Source organism: Psammomys obesus, unplaced genomic scaffold, assembly GCF_907164565.1.
Source record: "Psammomys obesus unplaced genomic scaffold, mPsaObe1.curated_primary_1811, whole genome shotgun sequence".
In the NCBI taxonomy this organism is placed as follows: Eukaryota; Metazoa; Chordata; class Mammalia; order Rodentia; family Muridae; genus Psammomys; species Psammomys obesus.
Genome location: NW_026585644.1, coordinates 13,223,386 through 13,239,504, shown reverse-complemented (window position 1 = coordinate 13,239,504; position 16,119 = coordinate 13,223,386).

The window sequence follows — 16,119 nt, the reverse complement described above, 5'->3', positions numbered from 1 at the left end:
CCATCTCACACCGAACAGGAAAGTCCTTCTCTGCTGGCTAGCTTTCTCGGTGCCCAAATATCATATGTAGTCCCCTGGGGGAAGGAAAGACATCAATGGTCTTTCCTAATTCTACACTCTGAACCCTCTAATACCAACCTTCCAGGCAAGGTGTATCTGCTGATACCATATCGGTACATCTGTTATTGGGCAGATAATCACTTTCTGACTGGATTTGACAGCCCTGTTCCCCATGAAGGAATCTCATGAATGGAATTATAATCCTAGTCAAAAACTCGTGGCTGGAGAGTCCACAGCTCCTTATACAGATTCTGCTATTATTATTTTATTAAATGTTCATGCTACAAATTGCCTTCTAAATATTTGTGTTTATAACCATAGACCTACTCTCAAACTTTGTTTTTATTTCAGTGGACAGCAATCAGTGGAGAAATGCTAACTGATCAAAGAGACTGGAGGCTCCTCCTGAAACTGTACATCCAGATTAAATCCACCACCATGGCTCAGAGAACACTGCAGAGGAGGCAGAAAGAACGTAAGAGCTGAAGGACAAGGAGTGAGGTGAAATGCTGTCTTCTGAACATGAATGCTACCAAAATTATGATCTCACATTGGCTGTGGTTACCTGCACAAGACCCTTATAAAATTAAGCTAGCAGAAAATCAAGCATAGATGGAACAGATATCTCCAGGTCTGTCCCCAATATGTAGTAGCTTTGGCGATGGATAGCTGCTGGTAAGTTTTCCATGCTCCAGTGGATAACCCAACAATATATGGGCAGCAGTAACTAGATTTAGTGGTTTATAAGTAAAACGTGACAACTCACAACAAAAGAAGAATTATCTCCATCCCAGGAATGTTGTTTCTTGGCGAATACCAAGCCAAACATAATAAAATACTATGTGATAAATATTTAACTAAAAAAAAAAAAACCATTTCAAAGCTAAGTTTAATTACAAGTCACTATCCGTAAATAATAACAAAGGAATACTGAGCTCACACTCAGTCCAATTTCCTAACTGTAATCCCATGGCATATATTGATGTGATACAATAGCAAACACTTTGCTGTTTTGATTTTAAGGATCCATAAATATGTGTTCATTTTACCATTACAAGTTTCCTTATTAACTGTAGTAACTTGGCAAGCCTTGATAAGAAATCTATATGGAACTGAAACCTCCCATGAGTAGGAATCCATTTGCTAATGCATGTTTTCCTTGATATGACTAATTTCCACTCCTGTGAAATGCTCAACTAGCAAACATGTAGTTGATGGCTGTCCAAGTCACTCTGGCTTTGAGCCTAGACCCAACCTCTCACCAAAGGAAATTCAGTCTCAGTAGCATAACAACCACATCACAGTTAAAAATTAACATTTCCTTTCAGCACATGAAACCAAACAGCACGTCCTGAGGATTATACACCATAAATAGTTAGACACAGCAGAAGATGAGTGGCTCCAATAATATTAGTGTAGTTGCAAATAAGAAAACCCGTTTCTATGATATGCAACATAGATGAAATATACCTCATAAAAGACTGCCTCAATTGATACATAAATAGCATTTGACAGCATTCAAGATCTGTTTATGATGAAGATATTCAACAAAGTAAGAGTGTAAGGGAGACTTTGTCATGTGTTAAAGGGCAACTAAAAATCCACAACAGACATCATACGTAATTGAGAAAGAGCCTATCTAACATAAAAACAAGGGGAGATGTATGCTTTCATTCTATTTTCAGCGCTTTGCTGGACCTCCTAGCAAGATCAATCAGGCAAGACACAGACGCAAGAAGTACCAATGTCAGAATCGGATGTGATGCAATCTCTATTTGCACATCATATAACTTTTGCATAGAAAAATTTATAGAATACACATACAAGCTACTAGAAATAATAAATTAAACCAAAGTTACATTTTTATACCTCTACCATAATCTGTTAAAAATAAAATAATTCTGTTTACACCATATAAGAATAAAATACTGATAAATTTAACTAGGAGCTTAAGTCAGCCTGAACAGGACAGAGCTGGCCACAGCCAGGGCCCAGGTATGCACCTGCCCTTAGATGCTGCCAGTAGGAGACTTAGATGCTCAGATTGCATCAGACAAAATACAGCAAGACGTTGTCTATTTTAAAGTTCAGTATGTTAACTAGCAGGTTTGGAATCATACCCAGGTGGGGCTTCCTGCAGAATGGATCCTGTAAGCGTGTGCCAGTGTAGCAGCCATCCCACACTACATGACGATACTTCTGGCAGCACCGGCAACTGTGCATGTGTGCCCTTTCTTCTGAGTGAGCGCAAATGGAGGCCTGCTGGCCTGGAGTGCAGAGTTCTGGCACTCGTCAGAGCCAGATGAGGGACACAGATTGTGTATCCCAAGCAACTACATTTTAAAACATGTACAAAGTTATTTTTAACCTTTTACAGCCCTCTTTGGTTTTCAAAGTTCAGAAACAATAGTAAGCCTTTGCTTGTGTATTAAGTTCAGAGATGCACATGAAGGCATGACCTGCCAACTCTGGATAATAAAGCAATGGGTCACTGTATTAGATCTAACGAGGAGACCTCACAAGAGTCAGGGGAGAGATCATCCGAATGAGAAACTTAGCATCCCAACTCAGAGGAAGGGCGTGTCTGAATCATTGGACAAACCCAGCTGAGTCAGAAGTTTGCCCCTTGGTCAGCTGAGCACATGTGCAACGGGAGAGGAGTCAGAAGAAGAACATGCCAGTCAGCGTGTGGCATCTTGTCAAGTGGGGAGGTTCTCACTTGAGATAGAGAAGGACTCACTTGAGTCAGGAGGGACTACAGGAGCAAATATGCTGGTCCTTGGAGAATGCCATGGCAGATAGCTGTCCAGGCTTGGATCTATCCCCATGCTCTCCTAGAGCCCTCTGCCTCCTGTCTGTTACTTCCCGGTGTTTCCTGTTCCCTTGCAAGTCTAAGGACAGGCCACAGTTTTATCTCACCCCAGAGATGGCAACAATGAGAAACTTGGTAAGCCTTTCTGAAGTGTATTCTACTGGTTCCCATTGCACCTTTCCCTTCCTTCCCTGCAGCATCCCGCAGCATTCTCTAAGGAAATCCCTACTAATCACATGAGATGATGGGGAAGGGACACAATAAGTTCCAGAAGCATCCTTTAGCCGCTATCTTTTCACATTTATCCCTGACGATGCCTCGTTCCCATCTCATTATTCATGGTGTCCAACTGAAGCCCTCTTTGATTCTGATCATTATTCACTCTCTGAGGATATGGGCTTTTGAGGCCTTCCACCATGTCTCTCTGCAGGCACTTTCATTCTTCCACTTCCTCTTTAGAGACAACTGAAAGAAAAAGTCACTGTGGCCTGCATATGTAGTGGGAGGAGAAGTAGAAAACCCACCCTGCTCTGTGAAATGACCCGTGAAAGCAAAGGCTGATGCTGTAGCAGGGTGCAGCTGGAGTAATGAAAGCCAACATTATACAGCCTGATTTACCTTACGACAATGCTCTAGAAGTTCATGTTTGACTGCATCAGCTGATGCTCAACAGACACCAACCAAACCAGAAATGCTGTATGTAAATCTCCTGGAGGAATCATCGACTACTTTGGACTTTTGTGAAGGGAGTGAGGCAAACGCGTTTTTGTATCTAAGTATGGAGTAGATACTTTTACTTATTTTATGTTGTTGTTTTTAGAGTTTTCTTAAATTAAGGTGAAGTTTTCACGCAGTCAAGTACACTGACATGGAAGAGAAGTTTTGATACTGTGGTAAATATAGTCATGAACCCACCATGCCAGTCTTACTCATTTCCTCAAGCAGCTGTAAAAAATTACTGTTGAGTCCATGGCTTAAACAGTGCGATTACCTTACAGTTATAGCAACTTGATGGACACAGTGGACACACAGGCAAAGCCACAATCACTCAAGGCCTTGCTCTCTTTAAAGCCCCTGCTGGTGCTCCTTTCTCTTCCGGCTTCATCAGCACTATCCTGACAGGGCTAGTGTCCCTGAGTCACACCCATCAGCCTTTCTTCCCTGCATTGTGGTTTTGTCTGGTCCTCTTCTCTGTTCAATCCTTCTGTCATCTGGACACTCGTGCCTACCCTTAGAGATCACCCAGATCATCTGGCATGGTAGATGACTTTCTCTATCCTAACTGCATCACAGTGCGGAGGCCTTTTCCTGTGAAGGTCACAACTCCAGGGTCAAAGCCTGGGCATTTTCATGGATCTGGTTACCATGGCAGTTAGAGAGTCTATATCCAGCGCTCCCAATACCTCCTATTCAGATAGACCCACTGCTCTCCTTCCCTAAACACAGATGGCCAGTGCTTCGGCTTCATGGAAGGAGAAAAGGCGAGATGTGATCTTGGATGCCCAAGTTCTTTTGTCAACAGACATTTCTCAGCTTTCCCTACGTCGTGTGAATGCCAGCAGTCACAGCCTGTTGCACTATAAACACTGTGCCAGTAGGTAGTATCACAACGCAGAGCTTGGCAATCATGAGTGAAGTTACTAAAAATGTTTTTAAGTCTTTTAGGAGACAGATGTGTGTTGATAAACTTTTTAAAAAAATCTTTTGTTTACATTTCTGATGTCTTCTTCCCACCCCAATCTACTCCACCCCAATCCCTTCCAACACCCCAACACCGGATAGGAGAAAGGGTTAGTGGGAAAGGGGGCGTAGTTCTTTCTTAGCGGCTTCCTGTTGGTTAGGGTCGTCGGGTTCCTTGGAGCCCATCCAATCCTTGTTTCAGGAGATCTCCATCTTCTGTCTCACAAAAGCAACTAGGAGCAGCAAGGGGGAATCAGGAGCAGCCTTATTCTTTCTCTGCTCTCTACTCTCTGAGCTCTGGCACTTATTCTCTCTCCAGAGTCCTCAAACTGTCTGCAGCTGGCAAAGAGCTCCTCTCAGAGCCCACATGAAGCAAATAGTCTGTGGCTGTGGACCATCTGAATCAGTCCCACATCCCACACCTGGGACCAAAACAAAACATGTTTATATCCACAGCAGATGTGTTTATACAACTTGGGTAAATATAGGTGTAGCATTATAATCATATAGCAGGTATAATTTTACCTTGTTATAAACTGTCAAACGGTTTCTAAAGCCATTAACCCTGCCTTATAATGTATGAGAGTTCAAGGCTTCTATTATCACCTCAATATTTGGTGTGGTGGGGTTTTTTTTGTTTTGTTTTGTTTTGTATTTGTTTTTTATTTCAACAAACGCTAGCATTCTGTGAATTTAAGTAACACCACTCTAAAATCTAATGTTTCTAAGAAGCCTTTCACACCCTTGTGGGATACGCAATCTTCTTAAAGGGGCTGGTTGTATAAGCTTCTCAATGAGTTATTTACATAACCAGTATACAAACCCATTGTCTGAAATAAGCATTATGAATGTTTTCTGCCAGTCTGACTAGATTTTATATTATCTAAATAATGCAATAAGATTTAATTTTCTAATCTGTTTGCAATAAGGTAAACAGGCTTCTCTGAAGTGGCCAGAATATACTCCTATGTTCGTTTGTTTTCTTTTCTACAAGTTTGTGTGTTCTTTGCATATGAAAATTAATTTGTTCACATGTACAGGGAGAGGTAGGGGTAAAGGCTATATTTACTCTGAAAATCTAGCATCAACTGAAAATACATTCCTCTCTCCATTTAGCTTCTTTAAAATTTTTGTGGTAATTCGAGTTGCCATTCTGAGACAACAGAATCTTATGTGCTGGCTCAGAGCTCTGCTACTCCAATCTTGTAGTGAGTCATCAAATCAGGCAGGTGGTCTCTGACTTTATTACCTTTTACACAATATTTGAGATATTCCGAGTCCTTTAAATTTCCCATCTGAGTTTTAGTTTTCAGAAGCAGCCCATTGAGATTTGTTTTGATGCTGAAACACCAACTTTTGGATATTTCAATTCTTCATATTTTGAGCCTCTGTGATTTAAAAAGTAGCTCATCTCTCCACTGAGTTAACCCTTCTTCAATTTTATTTACATATCTGGACAATTTTTACATAAGATGTTTCTGAATATTTTGTATTGTTTTTTGATCTTAATATAAATAAAGTTCATTTCACTTTCCACTTGATTGATCAGCTATGAAGAAGTACAATTAACTTTTTGTTTTGTATCTTATGACCCTGTTGCACGATTTCTTGGGTTTATTTATTTATTTATTTATTTATTTATTTATTTATTTGTTTGTTTGTTTTGTAGATTCCTTGGCTTTTTCTGTATGAACAATTATAAAATGAGATCAACAGCACTTGTTTCTTCCTTTCCAATTTATGTGCATTTTATTATATCATGTTTGTTTACACTAACCAGGAGACCTAGTATAATGCTGACCTGAAACCACAAAGAGCACGTTGTCCTGTTCCTGGTTCCAGCTGGAAAACGCATTAGCTCACTATGTACAGAGGTGTGGGATTTTTCCCTACGCCCTTGTCAAACCAGGAAATCCTCTGATAATCTTTCCTTGAACTTGCTGAAAGTTTATAAACCACAAATGAGTTTTTAATTTGTTTCCATTTATTAAAATGTTCGTGTAACTTCTCTTTTGTTAGACTGCTAACATGCTGTTCACAGTGATTGACAATCTTTCATTCTTGTAACTTATTACACTTGGTAATATTCACTCTCCTTCATTTAGTGCACTTAGACTTTTGGGACTATGCTAGTTGGCAATTCTGGCCTACATTTATTTGAGGGAATGGTTTTGTCCTGCTTTGGTGTTAGAACTGTGTGGACATATAACATTCTGGAGAGTATTCTTTGTTCTGAATATTCAGAAAGAGCTTATATAAACCTCTGTTGTTCTTACAGTTTTAGTGTTGCACCTTGAAGTATCTTTGCAGCAAGGTGCTTTTATAAGCTTAGATAATTTTTAGCACAAAAGTTCAAAATCTTTATTACGTACGTGTCATTGCTGTGACAAAATCATCTTAAAAGAAGACTTATTTACTTCCGCTCACAAGTCTTGGTTTTGTTGATTGTGCTCACAGTCAAGTGACTCCATTACACTAGGAATGGAGTGAATGGGGTGAAGCTGAGCATCATGGTGCCTGGAGTATGTGGCCAGAGAAGGTGGGTGTGTAGAGAAAGGGTTGAGTAGGAGGGCAAGGTTGTGCATTTATGGTGGGTAAGCTTGTGGGAAACAAGACTGAATGTGTGGACATGGTAGACATGAACAAGACTATAGCATGGTGCCACACACTTTAATGGGTGTATGCCTGCCTCAGCTACTCTCCTCTGGAAATGCACACCCCTCAACACACACAACACACACACACTAAACTTCACTAAGCTATGATGCAGTTCTTTGTACAATTAAGTTGACAGTTGTGATTAGCAATAATGTGATTATTCAGTCTTCTTTTGTATTAACTATGGCAACTTATCTACAAAATAATTTTTTTCTTTTTCTATAGCTATCAAATTTATTTGAGTAACTTTGTTTATAGCATTTCCTATATTTTTTGGAATCATGGAAATAATAATATTTCTTTTGCCATTTCAAAAATTGATAATTTCTGTTATTTTATTTTCTTGTTAAGAATTTATAAATTGTATTATTTTTGTGAAGAAAGGCCTTTTTAATTAGCTTTAGTTTCTCTTTGTCATTCACTTACTTAGTTCTTTATTTTTCCCTACATTTTATTAAGTTGGGTTTAGCTGTCATCTTTTTTTCTAGATTTTTAGGCAGAAATATAGAAGAATTTTAAGCTCACTTTTTTTTTAACTATCAATCTGGTGTTTCTACCTAAATACTGGTATTTCTATATTTTTGGGGGGTAGGGTTAAAATATTTTCTAATTTCCTAGATTTTTTTTTGTCATTTATCCCTTGAGTTATGTGCAAAGGTGTTTATGTATGTGGGAGTTTTATAAGTTTTTCTTACTTCTATCTCCTATTTCAAACAGAATGTTGATAATCTCCACCGTAATTTTGTCTGCTTCCCCCTTTGTTTTTCTGGGTTTTTTTTTTCCATTTTTTAAGTCTCTGCACATAGATTTATCATTATTGGTGATTATGGCATCTTCCTACAGATCTGCCTATTTTGATATTTTAAGATTCCCCTCCTTAATTTTCCATAAATGACTTTGCTCCTAATTATACATTGTCTAGACCAACAGGGATGTATCACTTATACTTATTTCTTAGTATATTATTTAAACTAACTTGTGGGTTTTTGTTTGTTTGTTTCTTTGTTGTTATTTTTAGTCAGTCTCTTAAGGAGCAACCAGCTAGGTCTCATAGTTTTATTTTCTCTGATTATCTATGCTTTCAAGTAAATATAAGTATTTGCATTTAATGCATAGTTGCCATTAGTGATTTTGAAACCCGGAGCCCCAAAGCTGCCTTGCTTGTTCAGCTTTTCTGAGACATGTAAATCTCAGAATGAGGCTCTGTTAGATATTGTTGGTTCTTGACTCGTAAGGCTGCCACAGGCCACCCCCCAACTAGCTGTGGCCAAAGCAGACTTTTACTCGTCCACAGATAAGCAAGACACCAGGTTACCCAGCCCAAGCCAGAAGTTCCACATACTTGAGCTACAAATTTGTGTACTAAATAAAATGTTACGCTTGAACGTGTAATATTCTCACAGGCTGGGAATGATGCTTTGGAGACTATAGAGCCTTACAGACTTGAATCCTGGCTGGCAGGGACTTGAGAATTAGAGACTGGGCTTTTTCCCCTCTGGCTGTCTGCATCCTGGTTCAAAGAAGGGTGAGTACACCTTGCCACGACGGTCTACCACTGTGCCTTCTCTGCTATGTTATTTACTTAAACTCTTGGGTAAAAGGAAACCTGTTTTCCCCCTTAAGTTCCTTTTACTGAGTTATTCTGTCACAGCGAAGCAAAGAAAAGTAACTAATGCACTTGCATATCCCAAACTAATTGATTTGTTGTGTCACTGGCTGCTGCTAAATTAATTGATTGTACCAATATGCCTTCCTCCAATTGCCTCACTTTTAATTTAGGCCAAATGTTTCCTTGCCTGAAACTTTTCCCACATTATGCATCCACTTATAATCTGTTAAGCCAGCCTCTCGCTAATTTTTAAATGTTAGATATGATTTAGAAGATGATGTGTTTGAGACTGTGGGCTTCTCAGATATCTGCCAGTCTTCAAGAGAAGCTATGCCTTCTCAGCTCATCCCTAATTGTGCTTTAAGAGCTCTGATTTTCCTTTGATTGTATTTATTTATTCTTTTTTAATACACTATTTTATTAGTTATTTGATAATTTCATATATACATATATATTTGTTTTGATCATATTCAGAACATTCTTTCCCTGATTTCTCCCAGGTCTACTTTCTATCTCCCCATCATTCCCAAACTTGTCTCCTCTGTTTTTTTTTTTATAAACCCCCAAGTCCACTTTGTGATGGCCATATACTCAGTGGGACCATCCACTGAGCACTGTAGACCACCTTTTTTTGAGGGACCAAACCCTCAAAGAAAACTAACTCTCGGTTCCTCCCACAAACCAGCAACTGTGGCTCCTCAGTTGTGGGTGTGGACACAGGAGCCACATGAGTTCTGTGCTAGAACTTTGTTTGCTTGATCTTATACTGGCAGTCACAGCTACTGTGAGTTCATGAGTGCAGTGGTGCTGCCATCTCCTGAAGGCACTTTTGCTGTGGTGCTCCCTAATTCTGAACTCTTATGATCTTTCCATCCCCTCTTCCACAGTGGTACCCAAGCCTTCCAGTATTGTGAAATATACATGTATCCTTTGTGGGTTAGGACTCCACTTAGTCTCTGCACTTAAACCAGTTGTGAATTTCTGAGTTAACTGCCATCCACTGCCCGCACAAAGAAACTTCTCTAATGAGACCTGAAAAGCTGCACTAATCTACAGATAAGGGGACATTTAGCAAAAGAATAGCATATTTACCACAGGGCCTACCAGCTCCTGAACCATAAATTCTTGGTGAAAATTATACTACCAAACATTTTAATTTGCCTGTGGACAAGGCCTTAAATCCTTTAAAAAATAAATAAATAAAATAAAATAAAAAACAGTTGGTCACTCTCTAAACATTTATTTTGTTGTTTCCATGGGCATATCTTGAGGGGAGGATCATTTCTTTTTTAATTGAAAATATTTTTTTCATGCAATATATTCTGATTATGGTTTCCCCTTCCTCAACTCCTCTCAGACCTTCCTTACCTTCCCATTACCCAAATCCACACCTTTTCTCTATCACTCTCATTAGAAAACAAACAGGCATCTAAAATTAATAAGATAAAATAAAAACAAATCAGAAACAAAAAGGCACTCCCACAAAAAACATAAAAAACACATATACATGCAGAGACATATTTTCTCTCTCTTTCACACACACACACACACACACACACACACACACACACACCACATCCCATAAAAACAAAAAACAGGAATCTATGCCATTTAAGCCAAAGAGCTGTCCTTACCTCACATGGTTTATAGTTTAATGAGCTCCCTCAACAGCTTATGAAGTACTCTCTGGTCCTATGAAAAGCTGACCATCAGGGAAGAATTAACTTGGTATTTCCACAGCCTGCCATCAAAGCGTGTGATGTTTTCAGTAATAGTATCTGGTGGACATCCCACAGCAAGGGCACCATCCTGTGTTGTTTCGAGGATCTCGGGGACATCCCAAACAACAGCTCCATGCAAGCAAACAACATCGGACACTGGGATTTTTACTTGGCAACCTATGGCTTCTGGGAGGAACACTGTTCCCTGTGTAGGACAAATATAATTAAATTCTACATGTATACATACATACATGCCTCCTGTGCCCTACCCTCCACTATCTCTTCTTGACTACTCCCCTCCTTTCAAATACATGGAGCTTTCCAGTCTTCTGATATCCCCTTTGTGAAACAACTGCTAATCTCACACATCCCTGCCACATCTGTTACTGAATACATACAGCAGTAGGGGCCACAATATTAATGTGAAAAAGTAATGGTACTAAAATAAAAATAAATGGAAAAAAGTATATATTTACAGATTTCTTCTCTTAGTTAAGATTGAAATTTTCCCAGGGGAAAAAAAAATAGGACCCATTTACAGAAGTGTCTGTTATTAAACTACAAATACCCAAATAAAACAACTTTGTGTATTATCTCATAAGTACATGTCATAAACATGTTTCACTGACAAAACAAAAACTCAAATTCTCGTCTGCCCCGTGAGAGCTGGCAAGTGACAGAGCTCTGCCAGGACTGGGCAGAAGGGCTCTCCACTATGGCCACAGGCTATCAGACCTATGCAGAATCACTGAAATCTTTTGAGACGAGGAAAAGGGCTACACAAAAGTGATTCTCAATATAAGCAAAGAAAGACATATATGTTTTGATACCATTTTTTTGAGCACAATAATCTTTTTCTAATGTAAACCGTAAGGTTCCTAGGGTTCTCTGACATCTAGAGTATTGGGTACTTCTCTGCGCTAAGCTGCGTTTTTTGCCATGCCCTCACATTCTCAAAGCACAATGTTTTATTTATGGGAACGCTATATAAAACTTGCAAAATTAAATAAAAACAAACAGATATGCTTTTCTTCTGAGTCATGACGGCTCAGAAATGACCAGCTCTGTGTGAGCTCCTGAACCTTACCTTCAGAAACAATACCAAGTAGACGCAAAAAAGCCATCACTCTCCTTCAAGTCATGTAATATTTCTATTAGACTTGACATACACAGAGTTTCGAGTTCAGCAGATGGCAAGTCATGGGGGCTTAAAAATGAGATTTCTGGCTTCTAGATACTGAACCTACAAACCATGAAAGTTTATACGTCTGGATGCAAGAAACAGGATGAGGTGTTAGCTGAGGCTCCAACAAGGCCTTACTCAACAACTTGCTCTCATGAAGAACTCTTTGTCCAGCCTTGCTCATGGTTGCCACAGTGTGACCTCAGAACTTACACCAGGTGAACAGCCAGAGACTGAATTCCATCTTTACCTTTTTGGATTCACAAACATCCAAAATGGGTCTAAGGGGATCATTTTAGGTGGTTCTCCAAACTCCAGAGTGCTGAGGCAAGGCCTGGTGGGAATCAAAGTCTTCTTGCCCACTTGGAGTTAGTTTATACTACTTTTAGAAGCTTGTGTGAGGTAACAAGTGCCAAGTTGCAAAGTCCCTTTGAAGCATGAAAACGACACTGGCCAACAAATGCCATCCAGGAAAACCAAAGCTTAGCTTAAGGTGAAAGCGATTCCAGCACCAGGCGCCTCTAAGAGATGTTGCTGCTTCTTCCCAAATGTCCTGGTCTTCTTCCACTCCCTCTTCAAATATGGAGTCTACCTGTGGACAAATGTGAACTCTGGAAAACTCAGAGGATAAAACAAAAACACTTCCTTCCACGCATACCTCCATAGTCCTGGGGGCAAGCAATTCACATGGGGCTGTCCATTCTGGAGCTACGAAGGCGACACACATCCATGTCACTGTCATGCTGCCATCTAGAAGCCAAAGACCTAAGCTCACCCAGTCCTCTCCCCACAGGAACTCCAAAACTCAACCACTGGAAGCTTGAAAAGATGCTTCACTCTCAAAAGTTCTGCTTATCAAAATATGTTCTGGGTTGGTGATTTTATTTGTTGTGATTGTATTTGATCCCGAACTCAAAGCAATGTAGATAATTTGGTAAGTAAAAACTGAGTATTGCCGTTGTCACCAACATCTTCAAGCAAAAGCATTTTCCCCAGATATTCTCCATGATGCACTGAGGACTGGTTGCTGAAAAAGGAAAAAAAGAAGATGTGGATTCTGGCTGGAGTGCATATGAGTTCATTTTGAAAGTGTCTGTTGCTATAAGCTAAAAATAAAAATAAAAATAATTTGCCAAGTAGCTTGTCATGAAACATAAGCGAGTGGGCACCTAGAGACCCAAAGTGGTAACTCCTAAAAGTCCAGTACATTTTGATGTGTCATGTTGTTAAAACTTTAGATACTTAACTATATTTTGAGCTTTTTCTTGTGACATAGATTTTGACCTGAGTGTGGACTATGGTGCCCTGCGTTGGGTTGTAAGGAGACTAGGCTCCATGTTAAAAATTTCTTGTTACTAAGTAACTCCATTTCCTGTCATCCAGTAGGCTGGGCGTGATGAACGGCAAATGTGAAGCATCCCTAGGTCTCACAGGCTAGTGAGGCTCGGAGCTTGGACCACAGAGCTAGTCTCATTCCTGCCATCTCTTTCCAAGTACTTTACCCACTGTCCACAGTGTCAGTGGGAAGTCAGTACTTCTATTTAGAACATAAAAATCTTTGTATGTGCTGATCCAAAGCTTCAAAGATGAGTGTCGTGAGAATCACCCAGATACAGCAGCCCAGTTTCTTTGTGATTGACTGCAAGTAGGCTAGGAGAATAAGACCTACCTGCACTTCACATGCACCAAAATTAAAAAAAAAAAAAATTGGGGGGGAATTATTTGCCCATAAGTACAAAGTCATAACTCTTAATAGCCTTGTACCAAGATCCTCTGGGCTTATCCTGAAGTTCAACAACACCCCAAGCCCAAGGAAATGTTAGAATCTTTAATGAGCAGATGGAATTCATGATCATAGGAACAGTAGACTAGGTTTGGCTGTGGCCAGAACATAAACTCCAACATGGAACATGTGTCGCAAAAGCCTGGAGATGAGAAAGAGGCGGAGGTGTTGACTCTGCCTCTCTAGCTTAGGGACGTCAGAGACAGCTGTGCAGTCGGAGTGACACACTCAGGCTAGCAAAAGCAATGAAACCATGAACTGGGAAGTGTTTGTTTGTTTCTACTTCTTCATTTTGTTTGTGTTGTAAGTGGGAAAGAAGAGAATAAACAACTCAAGTTTATGGAAAAGAATTGAGATTCATGGGACTGGAGATGTGGTTCAACAGATAAGAGCACTGACTGCTCTTCCAGAGGTCCTGAGTTCAATTCTCGCCAAACACATGGTGGTTCACAACCATCTGTAATGGGCTCTGATGCCCTCTTCTGGTGTGTGTGTGAAGACAGAGAAATCATATACATAAATTAAACAAGCAAACAAAACAACGTTTACAAATGTCTGTGGCAGGATTTAGATGGCATTAAGCTGTATGGTAATAAAGACAGCCTTAACAGCGCTTTACTAAATCTGTATGTTTGAAGAGTGAGAACTCCAAGGAAGGGAGGGGATGCCAAGTAGTTTTTCAAAGCTTCCGTCCATAATCAAAGCAGCATAGGCAAGTTTCTCCTCTGGATGCCCCAGGACTTCATCCACTTCCCCTTCCAACAGAAAATTCATTGAAGTCCTGGGTAGAGCCCTCCCAATGATGACAGTACAGAGAGGTCATCCAGGCCTGAGAAATAGGTTCCCTTTATCCACCAACTTTCCAGCACCCACATGACAGCTCACAGTTGTCCATAACATCAATTCCAAGGAATCTGACACCTTCACACTAATGTACATAAAATAAAAGTAAACAAAATTTTTAAAAGCTTTGAAAAAAAGAATAGAGGTAGGAAAAACAAGGTTTCAGTGCTCAGCCAAGTTTTATGGAAAGGGGAAAAACACACACACCAAAGCACACAGAAACAGATTCTCTACAAGTGAGGGAACAGTTGGGCAACACAAGCTGGTCTTGGCGGGAAAAAAAGAAAACTCCAACTTGGATGTGTGGGGAGGTAAGGTTGAAAGGGGTAGATATGGGAGGAGTTTGGAAGCTAGAGAATAATTTTGATCAAAATACATTGTAAGAAATATTGAATTTAATAAATAGCTATTACTTAATTTTTTAAAACAAAGAAAGTCTATGGATATATAAGCTCAAACTACTCTGATTTACATTGCTTATGAATTCATACAAGTGATAATACATTAATATTGTTATATATTAAAATTTCATATTATATTAAATTATATAGATAGATACAAATATAGATATCAAAAAGAAGAATTCCATTGCAGACTTCCTATGGTCTCAGCCTCTTCTAAGCCAGTATGTGCTTGCTGACTGGACCCCAATAAATGTCCAAGGCTCTATACCCTATCTTGCCCAATTCAAGGAGGAACCACCCTTTTAAAAAAGTCTGGTTTTCCCTCCAGCTCTGCTTCCTTGCATGCACGAGAACTTCAAAGCAAAGTAGGTGTGACAGCCTGGCCTACCTTTGATTAATAGCTCAGTCCCTTGCTTGCTGCCCTTGGGAAACAACTTTGTCAGGGTGTTTGAAGTGTCAAGTCTGATCTGAAATGAAATCTCACACTTTAGCAGGCCTCTTATAATTAGCATGTACAGTATCAGTTGTGCTGTCCAGGAGGGTGAGTGGCTGAATTGTGCCAGGTCCTTTACACCACACAGTGTTTTCTGGGAGGGTCTGGCTGGCCACTTTCCAGCCTTCCTGCTGGCTCACTGTGCTGTTTACATCTGGGTGCTTTTCCTGTCACTTGCTAAGCCACTAGAGGAGGATGAAAAATTTTAGTCCTGTTGGTGCATAAGATATTTGGCCAGAGTCCAGAGAAGTGGCCCGTGGGCTGCTATGCCACATGATTATGGAATTCTGCCTTTATTTGGGAACCAGACAGGGTACAAGCAAGATGAGTGCAAGCTATGAGCACGTCTGATGAGGATTTGTTTGGTTTGTCCTTCTCTTCAGTGCCAATGAGCAAAAACTCTATGAGCCTTGATCTTCCTTGCCCACGCACACATTCAACAGATGTCTTGCGTTATAGACATAATGCTGAATGGCATGAAGCTCATCTAATCAGAGTTCATTAAGCATGTACATATAAGGCATCCAGATCCTGGCCAGCTTGTCCTTTCTGTCAGGCCAAAGATACTTGACAATTCACACTGAGACACTAAAGAGGGGTGCATGTGCCCTGGTGTCTCCCTGTAACTGGGAAATTCACTTTACAAAGACAAGAAATAAATTTTTACTTATTTTTGCTTTTTTGAAACAGGACTCCTTTTTCCCCCCAACATCAGATTCTGCAAGCATCTAGTTGTTGTTCTTCTCTGAAAACAACATAAAATTTGGGTTTCCTAGCCGCCCCCTCTTACATTATCACAACTACAACCATGACTTGGGTTTCAAATGAATGCATTTCTAAGTGTGAGGGGTTATCTCTATAAAGCAAAGCTGA